The sequence below is a fragment of the Oryctolagus cuniculus genome, chromosome 3 (assembly GCF_051225735.1).
Source record: "Oryctolagus cuniculus isolate XC-2025 breed Fujian yellow rabbit chromosome 3, ASM5122573v1, whole genome shotgun sequence".
In the NCBI taxonomy this organism is placed as follows: Eukaryota; Metazoa; Chordata; class Mammalia; order Lagomorpha; family Leporidae; genus Oryctolagus; species Oryctolagus cuniculus.
Window position 1 is genome coordinate 127,698,590 of NC_142869.1, and position 19,013 is coordinate 127,717,602.

The following is a 19,013-nucleotide window of genomic DNA, read 5'->3' on the forward strand; positions in this document are numbered from 1 at the left end:
AGAAATTATCTGGTACCTTGAAATGGCCATCATGAGAGTTCTAGAGATGATCTGAGAGAGAGGGACAACCAGGGTTTTTACATTCTTTTTTCAACATTAGAGGCCAAACACTGATACTTTCTAATTGTTTCTTTAAATTTCGTGATACCTTAATCTTGATTAAGGCCATTTGTTTGGAATGGTCTGCTGGAGCATTCCTTCAGCTCCTATATTATCTTTCTTCTCATGGGCCACAACCCTTAGAGCAGTCACTTGCTAGGAACCAGGGGTTCATGTAAAAGTTTATTTACTTGCCTACTTTTGAGAGGGTTTCCTACAGATGTAAGAAAGCTTTTGTTTTCAAACTTTTGTTTCCAAAGCATTCCAACCTTTCTCTCTCTCTCTCTCTCACTGTCTAACTCTGCCTGTCAAAAAATAAAATAAAATTAAATTAAATTAAATAAAAAATAAAAAAAGAACAAAGCATTCCAAACTCACATTCTACTCCAAACAAATATCTGCTTTCTGTACATATGTTTACTATCTGTACTTTGGCTAACTGACAAGCTTGAATGAGGGCTTCCACCTGTGCTGATGTTACTACAGATAGAAGGCTGTATTCTACAGACTGCACTACTGGGGTCGGTGCTGTGGTACACTAGGTTAATCCTCCACCTGTGGCGCCGGCATCCCATATGGGTCAATTTTAGTCCTGGCTGCTCCTCTTCAGATCCAGCTCTCTGCTGTGGCCTGTAAAAGTAGTAGAAGATGGCCCAAGTGCTTGGGCCCCTGCACCCGTGTGGGAGACCTGGAAGAAGCTCCTGGATCCTGGTTTCAGATCATCTCTGCTCTGGCCATTGTGGCCATCTGGGGAGTGAACCAGCAGATGGGAGACCTCTCTCTCTGTCTCTCCCTCTCACTGCCTAAAACTCTACCTCTCAAATAAATAAATAAAATCTTACAACAACAACAAAAAAAGACAGCACTACTTAATGATAGCTTACCCTACTTGATAACCTCCATGTTGAGCTTTCTGGAATGAGCCACCTATCATAATGTTCGGTCAAAGTTCTCACCAGGAGTCTCTAACTAATGTGAATGAGATACAGGCTGTTCCAGAATGAGCTAAGACAATCATGACATTACCCTCCTGTGGTTGATGAAGGAGGGTGGCAAGATTCAGTGTATGGGGCTGGCACTGTGGTGTAGTGGGTAAAGCCACCACCTGCAGTACCAGCATCCCATATGGGCACCAGTTCAAGTCCTAGCTGCTCCACTTCCAATCCAGCTCTCTGCTGTGGCCTGGGAAAGCAGTAGAAGATGGCCCAAGTCCTTGGGCCCCTGCATCTGCATGGAAAGACCCAGAGGAAGCTGCTGGATCCTGGCTTCAGATCAGCACAGTTAAGGCTATTGAGGCCAATTGGGGAGTGAATCAGGGGATGAAAGAACTCTCTCTCTCCCTCTCTCTCTCTCTCTCTCTCCCTCTCTTTCGCTCTGTGTGTGTGTGTGTCTGTGTGTGTGTGTGTGTGTAACTCTGCCTTTCAAGTAAATCATCTTTAACGTGTGAGAGTAGTCAATGGTAATGTGATGCACAAGGAAAATGTAGATCTTTTAAGTCTCCAAGACCTAGCAAAGCTATTCTTTCATAACTCCTCAGATACGGCTAGCCCATACATTGCTGTCCTCCCCAGGCAGAGACAAAGATACTGACTGCCCTGATTTAGTGACACAGTGGCTTCAGGCAGAATTGGTGACATTATTGGCATTTGGCTTACAGACTGCTGTAAAAAGTGAGGGCTAACAGAGCTGTCAATAGTCTCCATGTCTGTGCTCAAGCTGACTTGCCCCAAACGGTAGAGTTAGAAACATACCAGGGGATTCCAATTCAATCCCATCAAGGTGGCATGCACCAATGCCATCTCACTAGTCCAAGTGATCAATTTCTGTTCACAATTGATCATAATGATAGGACTAAGAGTCAAAGGGATCACATAAACAAGTCTAGTACCTGCTAATACTAACTGATAGAATAAAAAAGGGAAAGAATGATCCAACATGGGAAGCAAGATACACAGCAGACTCATAGAATGGCGGATGTCTTAGACAGCATTCTGGCCTCAGAATCAGCCCTTAAGGCATGCGGATCCGGCTGAAAAGCCCATGAGAGTATTTCAGGTATGGAAAGCCAAGACACTCTGGCAAAAAAAAAAAAAAAAAAAAAAAAAAAAAAAAAAAAAACCTAAATGGAAGATCTCTGCAAGTGAGATCCCAGTGGAAAGGATGGGTCATCAAAGAAGGAGGTACCTTTCTCTGAAGGGAGGAGAGAACTTACACTTGGACTACGACCTTGTCTAAATATGATCAGAGTCGGTGAACTCAAAAGGCTTCCATAGCCTTGGCAACTCATGGCAAGAGCCTAGGGTGATTACTGATGCCATAAACAAGAGTGTCAATTTGTTAAGTCAACAACAGGAGTCACTGTGCACTTACTTCTCATGTAGGATCTCTGTCCTTAATGTGCTGTACATTGTGATTTAATGCTATAACTAGTACTCAAACAGTATTTTTCACTTTATGTTTCTGTGTGGGTGCAAACTGTTGAAATCTTTACTTAATGTATGCTAAACTGATCTTCTGTATATAAAGAGAATTGAAAATGAATCTTGATGTGAATGGAAGGGGAGAGGGAGTGGGAAAGGGGAGGGTTGCGGGTGGGAGGGAAGTTATGGGGGAGAAAGCCATTGTAATCCATAAGCTGTACTTTGGAAATTTATATTCATTAAATAAAAGGGAAAAAATATTCTCCATGTCTGGAACATACCAGTATCCTTGTCTACCTAGTATTATTACTGGCAGGACAAGAGATTAGTAAGAGCTAGTCCAGTGGATCAGAAGACCCTTTTAAAAAATGATTGATTAGTTTATTTTAGAGGCAGAGAAAGTAAGATGTCTTCCATCTAGTGTTCACTCTCCAAATGGCCTCAAAGCTGGAGCTGGGACAATCTGAAGCCAGGTGCCTGGAGCTTCTTCCAGGTCTCTCACGTGGGCAGATGCCCAAGGACATGGGACGTCTTCCACTGCTTTCCCAAGCACATTAGCAGGGAGCTGGATTGGAAGTAGAACAGCTGGGACTCAAACCTCTGCCCATATGGGATGCTGGCACTGCAGGTGGTGGCTTTACCCACTACACCACGTTGCCAGCCCTAAGAAGACCTTTTAAGAGAGGAGAGCCTCAACTATAGGTTTAAGACCTTCTTTTGCCTCTGGCCTCAAAGAATATTGGGGAAATATTTGTAAAAGTTTAGGAAGCTCTATCTGAACCTTAATAGTCTCTTCTTCAATTATCTTTCACATTTCAGTGTAATTTTTAGCCTAAAGAATATCAGCTATGGTGTCAAGATCTTTCTTTGGGGTATGCATAAAATAGAAACAAGAAGGTAAAGGTGTATCCAGGTCACAAACTGCCTAATTATAGGTAAATGAATCCTCTGAACCTCAAGTGATAGGGTGCATATATTATATCATAGCTCTATTTGCAAAGTAGTGCTCTCCCTATCAGATTTACAGAGTTGGCATCATAGAACAAGAAGACATGTTCTGCAGTCAAGAGCTCCAGTGTTCTCAACCTGAGCTGAGAGACAGGGAAACTCTGTGGGTTGTTTGAAATAGCTACCATCTGTGTGCAATGTTCAGTTTGAGGAAGAGTTTGAACAAAGGTGACAGGGCTCACTATGGAAATACCAGCACTGTATCTATCAGGAGTTTGTGAGATTGCCCACCTAAGTTTGCAGCTAATTCACCTTGAGTATTTACATGGCAAGGCAGGATAGTGGGTCCTTTTCCCTTCCTTGTTATGACCCCATGGATCTGAACTGAAAGGTTTTCTTTGTCCTGTTATTTCTTCACCAGGTGAAATGATGTTTGCCATCATCCCTGCTGTCTACAGTATCTATAACTGTTCTTGTCACATGGTCGCTAGGTGGGAAGTGGGACACTTGACTATCTACAGGGAAAAGGTTTGCTGGTGGTCTTATTCCATTCTTATTCTAAAACTCTTCCCCATGTTGTGGTTCAAGGGAAGAAGCTATTTCTGATTCTAATCTCTGCTTTTTAATGAGGTCTCCAATTTGAGATTTAATTCCAATGACACGATCAAGTGCAATGGCCACTGTTACACCAGTGCCTTCTTTAGCTCTTGAATGTTTCCATAAAGATGCTTTTTTAAAATTTATTTATTTGACAGATAGAGTGAGACAGTGAGAGAGAGAGAGGTCTTCCTTCCGTTGGTTCACCCCCAAATGGCCGCCACAGCTGGAGCTACACCGATCCGAAGCCAGGATCCAGGTACTTCTTCCTGGTCTCCCACGCAAGTGCAGGGGTCCAAGGACTTGGGCCATCCTCCACTGCCCTCCTGGGGCACAGCAGAGAGCTGGACTGGAAGAGGAGCAACCGAGACTAGAACCCGGTGCCCTTGGGGGATGCCGGTGCCGCAGGCAGAGGATTAACCAAGTGAGCTGGAGCTGGCCCCTAGAACAAGATGTCTTGTAGATCCTGAAAATCTTCCATAGCTTCATTTCTCTCTATACACATGTTAAATTATGATTTGATCAATGTTTATTGGAAATGTCTCAGTGATATCTTTTGGGAGAATTTGACCTATTTTCTGACTTTTTTTAGTCTTTTCATTTTGTTGTAGAAACTACCATCCCACAGGTTCCTTTCCAGGACATTCTAATTGGCTTTTTCTATCCAGAATTTAGCGTTTGAAGTCTGATCGACAAATACTCATATATAAGTGGATGTAGGTCAAGAAATGCTGTATTTTACCCAAATTATTCAAAGTTCTTCTATGAATAAGTGTTGGTCTTATCTGTGTTTAGAGAAATCTTAAATCAGGTCAGGCCCAAGATGGAAATTCTAGAGTTACCTGCATACTGATTCATGGGAGGGATAGAATTTTAGAAGTAACTGGCAATTGGGGCCCTTAAGAGAGTCATTGACAAAAGGCAGGCCGGCGCTGCGGCTCAATAGGCTAATCCTCTGCCTAGCGGCGCTGGCACACCAGGTTCTAGTCCCGGTCGGGGCACCGGATTCTGTCCCAGTGCTCGTCTTCCAGGCCAGCTCTCTGCTGTGGCCAGGGAGTGCAGTGGAGGATGGCCCAAGTGCTTGGGCCTTGCACCCGCATGGGAGACCAGGATAAGTACCTGGCTGCTGCCATCGGATCAGTGCGGTGTGCCAGCCACAGCGCGCCAACCACGGTGGCCATTGGAGGGTGAACCAACGGCAAAAGGAAGACCTTTCTCTCTCTCTCTCTCTCTCACTGTCCACTCTGCCTGTCAAAAAAAAAAAAAAAAAAAAAAAAAAAAAAAAAAAAAAAAAAAAAAAAAAAAAGAAAGAAAGAAAAGAAAAAAAAGGCAGGGTGTCCAACAAGGGGAAGATGAGGGAGAAATTGATAAAGGTGGCCAAGGAAACAGATCAAAAGGATTAGAGGAAAGAGAGAGGAGAGTCTATTCCTGCAAGAAACTGGAAGGACAAGATGAGAATTTCCTGGGGAAATAGTTTAGTTTTTTGTTTCTTAAATTAGCCAATTTTTATTCTTTAACTTTGGGCAAAGGTTCCTATTGAGTCTCTTAAATTTGAATTAAGTTTGTAGGACTTTGTGTACTAACAACAAGAAAATTTCTGCCCTCTGGGCCTAGGAAATCTTATTCTCTTTTCAAAGTTACCTCTAGGGGAAGCGCTGTGGCATAGCAGGTAAAGCCAACGCTTGCAGTGCCAGCATCCCATACAGCACTGGTTCAAGTCCTAGATGCTCCATTTCTGATGCACTGCTCTGATATGGCCTGGGGTAGCACTAGAAGATGGCCCAAGTCCTTGGGTCCCTGCGCCAGTGTGGGAGACTCAAAGAAGCTTCTGGCTCCTGGCTTCAGATAGGCACAACTCCAGCCATTGCAGACATCTGGAGAGTGAACCAGCAGATGGAAAACCTCTCTCTCTCTCTCTCTCTCTGTAACTCTCCCTTTCAAACAAATAATTTTTTTAAAAAAAGTTAGCTCTCGGCCGGCGCCGTGGCTCACTAGGCTAATCCTCCACCTGCGGCGCCGGCACATTGGGTTCTAGTCCCGGTCGGGGTGCCGGATTCTGTCCCGGTTGCTCTTCTTCCAGGCCAGCTCTCTGCTGTGGCCCGGGAATGCAGTGGAGGATGGCCCAAGTGCTTGGGCCCTGCACCCCATGGGAGACCAGGAGAAGCACCTGGCTCCTGGCTTTGGATCGGAGCAGCGCACCGGCCGCAACACACCAGCCATAGCAGCCACTTAGGGGGTGAACCAACAGAAAAAGGAAGACCTTTCTCTCTTTCTCTCTCACTATCTAACTCTGCCTGTCAAAAAAAAAAAAAAACAAACTTAGCTTTCAAACGCACACCTCTGTCTCTTTGTCACCTTGTGTCCAGAGGGGCCACGGAAAGTCTCCATCTTCCCTGGTGAAGTCATGCCATCTGGGGTCAGGCAGGAGAATTAGAACTATAGTGACAGCACATAGAATGAGGAGGAAATTTCCTGGAGGAGGCAAGGATTGACAGCTCCGTGAGAGCCAGCAATGGTAAAGGGAATGCGATGCTTGTGTAACTCATGTTTTGAGTCCTCAGCATGATGATTGTCCCCATGCAGATGCAGACTTGACAATCTCTGCTCCTGGATGATTGAGGAAAACAACAGCAACAAAATAAAATCCTCCCTCTAGACCAAAGCAAAGCATTTAGGACAAAATAAAAGAGATAAAAAGAGAAATCATCGAGGGTTTTTTTTAAGACTTATTTTATTAATTTAAAAGGCAGAGTTACAGAGAGGGATAGAGAGAGACATAGAGACACTGGGCCAGGCTGAAGCCAGAAACCCAGAACTCCATCTGGATCTCCCATGTGGGCAGCAGGGCTCCAAAGACCCAGCTTATCCTCTGCTGATTTCCCAGACACACCAACAGGGAGCTGGATCAGAAGTGGAGCAGCCAGGACCAAAACCAGTCACTCCTAGCGAAGTGTGTCAAAGTGGCTATCAGTCCAATGAGAATTGTAGTTCTTGCTGCAAGCTACAAGGTCTGTCCAAATCTCAAACTCATAAACTTCATTCTTCCTCAGGATTTTCCTTTTTATGATAGCACTTTTAGACAACACCACACCATCCAGAAACGTAAAAGAGATTGAAAGGGGATGAAAAGGGACAGCTTAGTCCACTAATGAACACAAGATTTTGTTACGGTTACTTGAGCAATGGAAGGAGATGAACTAAACTGGGGAAGGATGCATGAGGGCTCTAACATAATACTCAAGTTCTATCTCTTACACTGTGTGTTGGATGCAAAGATGCTTGCATGGAAGAGCAAGGGAGTGGGGAAGAGATCCTTTCATTTGTTGAAAATTACTCAGGGGAACCAAAGGCAAACACAGGTCTTCTAAGATTAAGTCCACTGTGCTTTCTGCCGTGTGATAAACTCTTTTTTTTTTTTTTATTTTTTGACAGGCAGAGTGGACAGTGAGAGAGAGAGACAGAGAGAAAGGTCTTCCTTTGCCGTTGGTTCACCCTCCAATGGCCGCTGCAGCCAGCGTGCTGCGGCCGGTGCACCCCGCTGATCCGATGGCAGGAGCCAGGTGCTTCTCCTGGTCTCCCATGGGGTGCAGGGCCCAAGCACCTGGGCCATCCTCCACTGCACTCCCTGGCCACAGCAGAGAGCTGGCCTGGAAGAGGGGCAACCGGGACAGAATCCGGCACCCCAACCGGGACTAGAACCCGGTGTGCCGGCGCCGCTAGGCGGAGGATTAGCCTAGTGAGCCGCGGCGCCGGCTGTGATAAACTCTTGAGTCTTCGCTGACTCAACATGGAATTCACACCACCTCACCAGCACACAGTGAGGGGAGGTCTGTGAGTCTGATCTTGACCATCACACATGGTCACACAGGTGGGCTTTGAAAAGTAAAGATGTGTTTGAACAGGCAGAACGTGTTATATTACACAGTGTCCTGAACAGCACTCCCTCTATCATGTGAACTGAACAATGTCCTCATTGGCAAGGACTTCCCTGAAAATGTGAAATAAAATAACCACCTTTCAAAGAAAAGCACAGTTTTAGTAAGATATTTACAGGGTACTCACAGTTTAACTACATGTACCTACAGTGATATCTACAGGTTTTTTTTAATGTTTGAAGAATTACTTACTTGAAAGGCAGGGTGACAGAGAGAAAGTGAGAGAGTGAGAGAGCAGTCTTTCATCTGATGGTTCGCTCCATAATTGGCCACAGCATCCAAGGCTAATCCAGGCCACAGCTGAGAGCCTGGAATTCCATCTGGGTTTCCCGCGTAGGTGGCAAGGGATCAAGCACACTGGCCATCTTCTGCTGCTTTGCTAGGTGCATTGGAAGAGAACTGGATCAGAAGAAAAACATACAGGACTCAAGTTGATGCTCTGTTATGGGATTCTGTCATCAGACAGCAGCCTAACGCATTGCACCACTGCACCACAGCACTACAGCACTGGCCAAAGTGCTTTCCGTCCCCCTGAAGTTTAGAGAGATTCTTTCTGCAAATTTGATAAATGTAAGATTGAGAGACAGAGAAAAGAAATTCAGCTTGCCAAATGTCAAAAGGGTCTGATTGGGACTATTGGGACGTATAGCCAGAGCTGTAGGGTCCTAGCTAATAATAAATTCAGGAATGAATGAAATTCCTTCGGGCACTCATCTAGGTTGATTTCAGGACAATGCAGTCATCATGATTCTAAACAGCTCCTTACACTGCTTTCTGTATTCTTGGCAGCCTCTTGGTTTACATCAACATATGAAGGAATAACCTTGTTCCCACACAGAGCCTATTCCACAATGCACCTGTCACCTACATTTGCAAAAGCAACAGCTGCCTTTTTAGGGAATGCTACTGCTACTTCAGGCCAGCCAGCCTCCATACTAAGGTTTTACTGTACCTGGAAAGCCACTTACATCAAGAAGTACTGAATATCCAGGGGACTCTCCAACAACCATGATGAGCTGTGCAGTGCACAAACCTGTAAAAATAAATATACAGGGAGCCTGGGGAACTAGCAGTGTAGACATTTGCAAACATAAGAATCAGTCCTTTCTCTCTGTCTCTCTCTCTCTCACTGTCTAACTCTGCCTGTCAAAAAAAAAAAAAAAAAAAAAAGCCGGCGCCGCAGCTCACTAGGCTAATCCTCCACCTGCGGTGCCAGCACCCCTGGTTCTAGTCCCGGTTGGGGCGCCGGATTCTGTCTTGGTTGCTCCTCTTCCAGTCTAGCTCTCTGCTGTGGCCAGGGAGTGCAGTGGAGGATGGCCCAGGTGCTTGGGCCCTGCACCCCATGGGAGACCAGGAGAAGCACCTGGCTCCTGGCTTCAGATCAGTGCAGTGTGCCGGCTATAGCAGCCATTTGGGTGGTGAACCAACAGAAGGAAGACCTTTCTCTCTGTCTCTCTCTTTCTCTCTCACTGTCTAACTCTGCCTGTCAAAAAAAAAAAAAAAAATAAGAATCAGCATGAAAAAGAATACCAGATGACAAGTATTTAGGGCTGCGCCTGTGCCAGCCATTGATGCCAAGGCTTTTTGTGCAACAGCATGCGAAACCTATCGGGAGGCTACCATTAACACCAGTCTTCTACAGATGAGAACACCGGGGTGATGAGCAACTTGCACAAAGGCACAGAGCCAGTGCAACGTCAGGATCAGACCCTAGCAGCTCACTTCACACCACCGGCTAGAGGCATTTGTCACAGGGGCAATAAAAATTCCGACGGCTGATGATGCAGAAACAGTGATATGAGAAATAAGAATTACATTTATGAAGAGTTAAACATTGGAATGTGTTCAGGGTAAGTGAGTGAAAAAGAAGACAAAATTGTACAAGCATCTGAAGTTTTAGAAAATGCACCTACAGGGGCTGGCATTGTTGTGTAGCTGGTTATGCCCCTGTCTGTGACACTGGCTCCTCAGACGGGTGCCGGTTCAAGTCCTGGCTGCTCCCTTTCTGATTCAGCTCCCTACTAATGTGCTTGGAAAGGCAGCAGAAGATGGCCTATGTACTTGGGCCCCTGCATGCATGTGGGAGGTGAGCCTCCTGGATCCTAGCTTTGGCCTGGCTCAGCCCCAGCCACTCTGACCATTTATGGAGTGAAACAGCAGATATCAAATTTCTCTCTCTCTCTCTTTCTCTCTCTCTCTCATCTCTCTCTCTCTGTCTCTTCCCCACTCCAGTCCCATAACTCTGCTTTTCAAATAAATAAATAAACCTTTAAAAAGATACCTCTAAGATAAAAGGGAATAAAAGAAATACCCATTAAACCAGAGTAGATATTGTTTAAAATCATTGTGGGATGTTACGTGTTTTAACCATAAAACCAAGAAAAGAATGCTCTACTGGCTAAGAAAACAACTGAAGAATGTTGCAAAGGTCTGATTCTAAGTTTCCCAAAAGGGTCTAGGTAGAAAAATTGGCATTATTAGTATGAGTAGTATTATTCAGGTGAAGCAGTTAAAAATTTTTTCAGCAGAAATTGCCATAAACAATCACATCCAGACTTCCAAAAGACTGAGTGTTTGAAAAAAAGCCCTCTGGAAAGAAGTCTGACCCCTAGAATAAGAAATGAGCATGCAATGTGTTTTAGCTTTGGTGTTAAAACCAGGAGTGCATTAAGTGGTGATTAAAAATAGCTGGAAATTTAAACTAAGCAAAGTCCCAACTGCAACTTAGAACACATTGTTCATTTAAGGCATATTATAAATCTGCATTACAATATGAACACTGAATTCTTCATAATAGGCCTGCAATTATTTTACTAAAAAAAGAAATTTGAGAAATGGATTTTTTTAAAAAAGCCAATATGCTTTTTGTGGAAACATATGGGAATATGGAAATGGGTGATTTAACTCTCATTTTTCTCACCCATGTTTAAAATACCTCTGTTAAGGCAAATGTTGTTAAATAATCATCACCAATCTCCTTGATTAGAAACCCAGATCTATTCCTGCTGATAATGTTGCCTGCAACTGAGTTTGGAATAAGGTTTGCAACTGCTGCAAGGTTCCACTTTAAAACACTTAACTAAGGGAGGAGGAAAAGTGTTCATTATCTTTACTGAGGGAAGGTAAATAAGAAAAAGTGACTGTGTAGACAGCCGATTTCCTACAAGAAGCAAAAACACAAACAGGAGCACCAGGCACAGAAGTGACAGGGCCCATAAGGATGGATTGGGTAATGTTTTAGAGGAACCTGTAAATGGGTAGAAATTTACATCAGAATCAGGAAAAGGGTCTGTGTGGGGATCCTAAGGACCCAAAGCTGGAATTCACAGGAATTGTGCTGACAGCTCTGGGTTCACTCAGCCCATAAACTTCAAAGTTTGGGAGGTATTTCTGTAAATATTCAGGATTGAAAACAGCCCTGGGCACTAACCAAGGACCTTAAAGCTGAGAAACTGGACCCAGGTGCAAAATGCAATGTAAATGAATTAATGACCCTGGAATTGAGTCAGCCCCCCTCCTCCTGGCTGCCAAGTTGGTGGACCTTTAGCTTGGGAAAGACATCTGGGGGCATGCTGATGCTTGGGTCAGGGGACAGCCATGACCTACATCATCCTGAGAAAAACCTGAAAATGTAAGGAGTGACATCCAGTCAAGGCAGATAGAGTAAGGCATGCAGAGTAACCTGTGGCTCCTGATCAAGGCAGTGCAAGACAAGAAATGAATTCACCAACCAATCAACCAGAGGAGTTCCTGGAAACTCATGATTAACGCACCTTCTCATGGCTCTCAGTCCTGAAGGAGGAACAGATCTTAACACCCCTGCTCAGAACGGTCCTTCTCCCACTCCACCTGCTGGGGAAGACTTCCCAGAGCCGCTCTCCTGTGAGGGCAAGCAAGCTGTGATCTGATCACAGTCCCATGGATGCAGCCAAAGCAGGGCATCTGTGGGAAGGCAGAGGCAGAGTAAAGAGGAGAGTTTGAAGCTGCAGTCAGAATATGCCCCTGAAATGGTCCACGACAGGCAGGTCTCAGATGGAGAAGCAATGGTGATGAGTGGAAAAAACCGCGTGGCCCAGAACTGGAAATTGTACAAGGTCAAGAAGCACAAAGCCCTCTGTCTGCAGTGCAGAATATCCAACAGCTGGCACACAGGCACACAGGATTGTGGCTGGTGCCATGATCCTCTTGGCAGACAGCAACAGGACTGAGAAGACAGGGTGACTTTACAAACAACAGACATCTATTTTCTCACAGTTCTGGAGGCTGAGAAGCCCAAGATCAAGGCTCAGACATATGCAGAGGGTCTGCTGGCTTCATCATCACATGGTGGGAGGCAGAAGTGCAGGAAGAGCAAGGCAGACCAAACTCCCTCCCTGGTATCCCTCCTCATAAGAGCTTCAATCCACTCAGGAAGATGGAGCTTGCATGACCCAAGCTCCTCCCTATAGGCCCTGCCTTCCAACACCTTTGCATTGGGGATTACTTTTCAGCAAGAGATTTGTAGGGAACAAAACCATAGCATTCCACCCTGGCCCCCAAATTCATGTCCTTATATTGTGAAAAAGATATTCTTTCTATCCCAGTGACTCCAACAGTCTTCACTTTCTCCAGCATCAGCTGAGAAGTTGGGGAGTCCCATTTGAATCAAACACAGAGGAGACTTCAGGTGTACTTCATCCTGGAACAAATTTCCCTCCAGCTCTGAGCCTGCGAAGTCAACAAATGATGCGCTTGCAAAACACAAAGGTGGGACAGGCATGGAACAGACATTTTCCTTCCAAAAGGGAAAAATGGCAGAGAAGGAAGGGAAAGTGTGTTCCAGGTAAGTCCAAACTCAGCAGGCCAACGACAGATCTGAAGGCTTGAGAGAGCAATCTTTGTGTTCCCCTCTGCAGACGCCCTGAGGCAGGGGCTGTCTCTCTGGCTTTCAGTTCATTTGTGAACAGGTGTCTGCACTCTCCCAGGCTGAGACCCTCTTCCCCCAGCACCACTAACCCTGCCATACTGAGGCTCTCCGTGGTGTTGGGGATCTGCCCTCACTGCTCAGCTGGGCATAGCCTAACCGGGACTCCTGGGAGGGTCTGCTCTAGGTGGAAGCAGCCGTGTACCCAAGCTCCCACGCCCTGACCACACAGAATTAGCACTCTGTGGATGCCCCCATGGACGTGGTGTGTACCTTCCAGCCAGCACAGAGACTGGAGGTTTCAGCGGGGCTTCCTGAGCCAGACCAGAGGCTGGAATGTGGGGAGCAGGATTTGGGGAAGCCCTGGGCAGTTAACCTCAGGGTCCCACAGGCACCCTGCCCTCTCCCGACAAACTTCTACCCCTAGGTCCCACTCTGAGCCTGTGAAGAGACAGCCAGCCTGCAAGATCTCTGAGATGCTCTCAGAACCCTTCTCCCATTTTCTGTTGGTGGTGGTTTTGATGAACAGCACCTGTTTCCCTTCTAACCACACCAACCTCTTTCTCATGGCCATATCCCTGGCGTTCTGTCCACAGCATGTTTTTTTTTTTATTATTCCTTATGTGACCAGGCTGTGTATTTTCCAAATCTGTATGTTCTGCTTCACTTTTACTTATGAATTCCATCTTTAAGTCATTTCCCTCTTCTCACATTTCAGCACATGTGGCTAGGGAAAGCCACACAGCCCCTCAATATCTAGCCTAGAGAGATAGTTCTTCAGTCACGCATTCTAGGCCTTTGCTTTCAACGCTGCCTTCTGCAAAAAGCCCAGGGACTCTGATATAATTCAACAAGTGCTTTGCCACTTCCTCTTGTTTCCATTTCCTGGCTCCTTACTTCTGTCTGAGATCTCATCAGAATGGCCTTGACCATCAGTTTCCACCAGCATTCTGACCACAGCCATGTCAGTGATCTCCAGGAAGTGTCAGACTTTCCTTGTAGCTCCTCTGTACCTCAGGACCCTCCCAAGAGTCACCCCCTTAACGCTCCTCAATTCCCTGCAGGATGGACTTTTCCAGCCTGCACTTCAAAGCTCCTCCAGCCTCTGCCCATTACCCAGTCCCAAAGCTGCTTCCACACACCCCCGCTGGAGCCAACTTCTGTCTTAGTCCATTTTGTGCTGCTGTTACAGAACAGCTGAGGCTGAATGACTTATTGAGAACAGAAATCTATGGAGCTGGCACCATGGCATAGTAGGTTACACCTCTGCCTGTGTTGCCAGCATCCTCTGTGAGCGCCAGATCATGTCCAAGCTGTTCCTCTTCCAATCCAGCTCCCTGCTGATGGCCTGGAAAAGCAGTAGAAGATGGAACAAGTGCTTGGGCCCCCAAACTTGCATGGGAGACCAGGAAGAAGCTCCTGGTTTCGAGTCGGCCCATCTCCTGTCGTGGCCATTTGGGGAGTGAACCAGCAGATGGAAGACCTCTCTCCCTGTCTCTCCCTCTCTCTGTAACTCTGCCTTTCAAATAAATAAATAAATCTTTAAAAAACAAAAAGAATAAAAATCTGATTTCTTCCAGTTCTAGAAGCTGAGAAGGCCAAGAGCAAATCAACAGCAAATCAGCAGACACCTGATCTGCTGTGCTAGGTAGGGAAAAAGAGCAAAAGAGCAAAAGCCCTCCATGACCCCTTTGCTCACAAGGGCAAAACCTGCAGGATCTGAACAAAGCCCAGCCCTGCTGCATCAATGATGAAATGTCCACGTGAGTGGTGGAGGGGACAGAAACACTGAAGCCACAGCACATTCTATAGACAATGAGAAACAGAAAAAAATGATCACAGGAGTTACAGAATCACACTGAGTCTTCAGGATGTGTCTTGTGCCAGTGGGCAAAATGGATGAGCTGTGCAAAGACCACTGGGGAAATTGTTACCAGGATGCAGAAGAAGGTTCTGACAAGAGTGGTGGCAAGAGAGAGTCCTTGGACAGGCACTGTGGTGCAGCTGGACTAGCTGCCATCTGCGGTGCCAGCATCCCACATCAGAGGGCCACTTCAAGTCTCAGCTGCTCTGCTTCCAGTCTGGCTCCTTGCTAATGTACCTGGGAAACTGGCAGGTGTCAGCCACCGGGAGACCTGGATCGAGTTCCAGGTTCCGGGCTGTGGTCAATTAGTGAGTGAACCAGTAGATAGAAGATTCTCTCTCTCTGTCTCTCTCTCTCTCTCTCTGCCTTTTAAATATAAATCTTTGTTTTTTAAAAAAAAAAAAGCCAGGGCAAGATCCTGAGTTCCCTCTGTGTGAGGATGATTTTAGGTGTAGGTACCATAGCGCAGAGACGGAGGACTCGCGGAGTCACACAGCTACTGGGGAGTGAGGAGAGGACAAGTCAGGAATATGAAAGCGGTCCTTAGACACACACGGCTCACTCTCCTCAAGTCAGAAGTCACCGAGGGCCCTTTATTGCCAAACCATTCTTTGTTTAAATCAAATCATCAGGAATGGTGCCTGCGGGAGCTGCTGCGCCAAACACTCATTAAACATGCAGCCGAGCAGTTTGTTTTGTGTTTTTCTTAAGGGTAAAAATTAACCTTTAAAAAGTCTGACCTTTCCAGGAAGGCAGTGCTTGGAGCGGGGGAGAGGGGTGGAGGGAGTCTCTCCGAGGCACCAGGCAACTGTTTCAGAGAAATGCTTTGCTTCAAAGGAAACGCTGCACTTAAGCGGACATGGTTTCTTCCCGCCGCCATGCTGTCTCTCTTTCAAATTGCTCACTTGCTTGATGTGTTTCTAATTTGTGAAGTGAAGCCAGCATCTGGGGTGTCAGGGTCAGCCCTGCCTGGGCAGAGCATAGATGCTGCCTCCCAGGGGAGGGAGGCCCAAGCTGTCCACCCAGGCCTTCACATCTCATGACTCTACCAAGCGAAATGTGCCAGGACAGATGTTGCTGGAAACTGCCCTAACCCTCATCACCAGGGGTGCTTTGAGCATCAGCCCTGCTCCAGCCTGTGTCAGCTGGAAACCAATGCCAGGGCCTGTTAGGACCCCTCCTTTCCCTGTCACCACCAGCTTCTCCCCCTGGCCAGTTCATGCCACTCGCCACTGAAATTCTTCTGTAAGAAATTATCCATTTATTTGAAAGTCAGAGTATATATAGAGAGGGACACACACACACACACACACAGGATCTTCTGTCTTCTGGATTACTCTGCAGATGGCTGCAATGGCCAGGGCTGGGCCAGCCTAAAGCCAGGAGCCAGGAGTTTCATCCAGGTCTCCCACATGGGAGGCAGGGGCCAGAATATTTAGGCCATCTTCTGCTGCTTTCCCCAGGCCATTTGCAGAGAACCAGATGGAAAGTGGAGCAGTTGGGACTTGAAGCAGTGCCCATATGGAATGCCAGTGTCATGGGCCATGGTTTTACCTGCTACATCACAACACTGGCCTCAGTCTTGCTTCTTGGAAAGGACACTGTGCTGTTGCCATGACTAAAAACTCCACTATGAGACCAGTACTGTGGTGCATGGGTTAAGTTACCACTTGTGATTCCTGGACCAAGTTCAAGTCCCAGCTGCTCCACTTCCGATCTAGCTCCCTGCTAATGCACCTGGGAAAGCAGCAGAAGATGGCCCAGGTACTTGGGCCCCTGCCACCCATATGGGAGACCCAGATGAAACCCCTGGCTCCTGGCTTTGGCCTGGCCCAGCACTGGTCATTTTGTTCATCTGGGAGGAGTACCAGTAGATGGAAGATTCTCTCTCTCTTTTTTTCTGTCTCTCCCTTCTGTCTCTAACCCTGACTTTCAAATAAATAGATGTACTTTTTAAAAGAATTTAAATGGCTCTTAACCACATGGGTTACTTGTCATGGGGTTACATCCCACTGAGTTGAGAACATATAAACATATAAGTGGAAACAAGTGGAATGCACCTGCCCTGTAGGACATCCAGGAACATGCTGCAGAGCCTGGAGGATTTCCCTCCATCCAGAGAGAGCGGGAGATATAGCTGCTGCTGCTGCCCAGCATCCTGAGGCATGATGGGACCACTTCTGACCCAGAATCCCAGCCACAATTGCTACTGAATGTTTCTCACTTCTACCTCACAATGAAGCCAAAGAACAGTGATGTTGAACCACTGTAAGTCAGAGACCATTTAAACCTGAACAATGCCTGTGCCTTTAAACCATAAAATGAGGGGCTGGGTGTTGTGGCTCAGTGGTTAAGCCACCATACCCGAAGCCAGCATCCCACATCAGAGCACAGGTTCAAGTCCTGGCTGCTCTGTTTCTGATGCAACTCCCTGCTAATGTGTCTGGAGCAGTTGAAGATGGCTCAAACATATGGGCCCCTACACCCCAGTGGGAGGCCTGGATGGAGTTTCAGCCTCCTGGCTTCAGCTTGGCCTGGTCCTGGCTGATGTGGGCACTTGGGGAGTGAACCAATGGATGGGAGATACCTCTCTCTCCCTCTCCCTCCCCCTATTCCTCTCCCTATCTCCATCTCACTGCCTCCCAAACAAATAAAATAAATCTTTAAAAATAATAAAGTGACACAAATAATATCTTAGTCCACAAAGCTTAAAATGTTTACCACATGCCCTTCACAGAAAGTTTGCCTTCCGCTGCTCTGCAGGGCACAACTAGAGAGCAGGGAGAAGAGCCACCAGCCCTGTCTCCCTCATCTCACAGCAGCCAGAGAGCAAGGCAGAAGTCCCCAGAACTTGCTCTTGGGTCCTGGCTCAGGGCACAGGAAGACAGGGAAGCCACAAGGGGAGAGGGACACTGTGCACAAAGCACGCAGAGACCACATCTTCTGAAGTCACGAAGATGACCATCTGCTCCTCAGCAACAGGAAATCACACGAAAGGTCGGAGAGTCAGTGGAGGGGGTTGGGGGGGGGGTGGCTGTCACGATGCAGGGGCAGGAGAATCAGAGAGGAAGGAAGCAATCACCTGTCACACAGTCCAGAGGGCTTGAAGCACGAGAGGCCTGGAGTCCATTGCTGTCTCTTCCACTTACAGGCTGAGCAGGTGCAAACAAGTTCTTAACCTCTGCACCACAGGGGCTCCCTGTCAAGCAAAGGCAAATGGGCAACAGGAGTGCGGGCATATGGAGAGAACCGCTGCCCGGATGCAGTCTCTGCACTGCCGTGAAAGCTGGTGCTGAGCAGGCCTTGGCCAAGCACATCTGTCCACCTTGTCGGGTGCAGGAGAGACAGCGAGACGGGGCCCCACTTACGGAGTTGGAGCCTAGTGCGGAAACAGACAAGGGCCTTGCCGGGAGAACATGGCCTACTGCCCTGTGAAGTAACCAGCCTTTACGGTGGTTCCTGGAAGAGGGTGTTGTCAGGCGGCTCTGCTTGACCAGAGCTCAGGTTCCAACACCGGGGGGCAAGGGATAAAGGCAAAGGGGTAAGCAGTGGGCAGATTTCAAGGAAGCTGGCATGCCCCGGCACCAGGTGTGTGTCTCACACTCTGACAGTCAGCAGCTGATCACTGAGGAAAGACACTCAGAGACCCTGAATGCGGACCAGGAGGAACCAATGAGAATCCCCGCTGGCACAAGCAGCAGCTCTGCTCCCACCTGGAGGCTCCCAGGGCCCCTGTGCACCCTAAGGGACACCCCAAAGCCTGGCCAGGGAGGAGCAAGGGTGCCCGGGAGAACTCTGTGACACAGCCCTCGTTAGCAATGCTCGCCAAGGTGCACGTTGGACAAAGAGGTCTGCTCTGCCCAGCCAAGCTATGCAGGAAAGCAAATGGACAGGAGGCATTGCCTCCCAGGAACCTGGAGATAATCTTCCTTATCAGATAATGAGAGTGAATGTATACAACCGCTGCTCCCAGGTGTGACGAGAAGCGCAGTGTCATTACAAACTTGCCTGTGTTCTTAGCAAAAGGAGACACTACATAAATCCCAGGCACACAGAAATGCAAAGGGAAAACTGTCATACAGGGAGACAGAGGGGGAAAATATTGGCTGTAGAGACATGGTTAAAAGAGAAAAAAATATTAACATTGATTTTTTTATTCTTAGAGCAGCAAGAATAATCAGGCAGAACTGGGGACCACCGAGTTGAACCACAGCACCAAAAATACGGCTGACTCAGCGAGCTCGTTA

The 19,013-nt window shown here is 47.0% G+C and overlaps 1 long non-coding RNA gene across 2 annotated transcripts; it reads right to left on the reverse strand.

Moving 5' to 3' along the window:
* Window positions 1–8,197: 8,197 nt before the first annotated feature.
* On the reverse strand, window positions 8,198–18,226 carry LOC149127501 (uncharacterized). 2 transcript variants are annotated; one of them, XR_016231265.1, is made up of 4 exons: window positions 17,849–18,226; window positions 11,773–11,941; window positions 8,968–9,032; window positions 8,198–8,398 (listed from the first exon to the last, which is right to left on the reverse strand). It is a non-coding gene; the product is annotated as an uncharacterized LOC149127501 (long non-coding RNA). The 2 variants fall into 2 exon arrangements; XR_016231264.1 differs by lacking the exon at window positions 17,849–18,226 and adding an exon at window positions 12,252–12,678.
* Window positions 18,227–19,013: the final 787 nt, after the last annotated feature.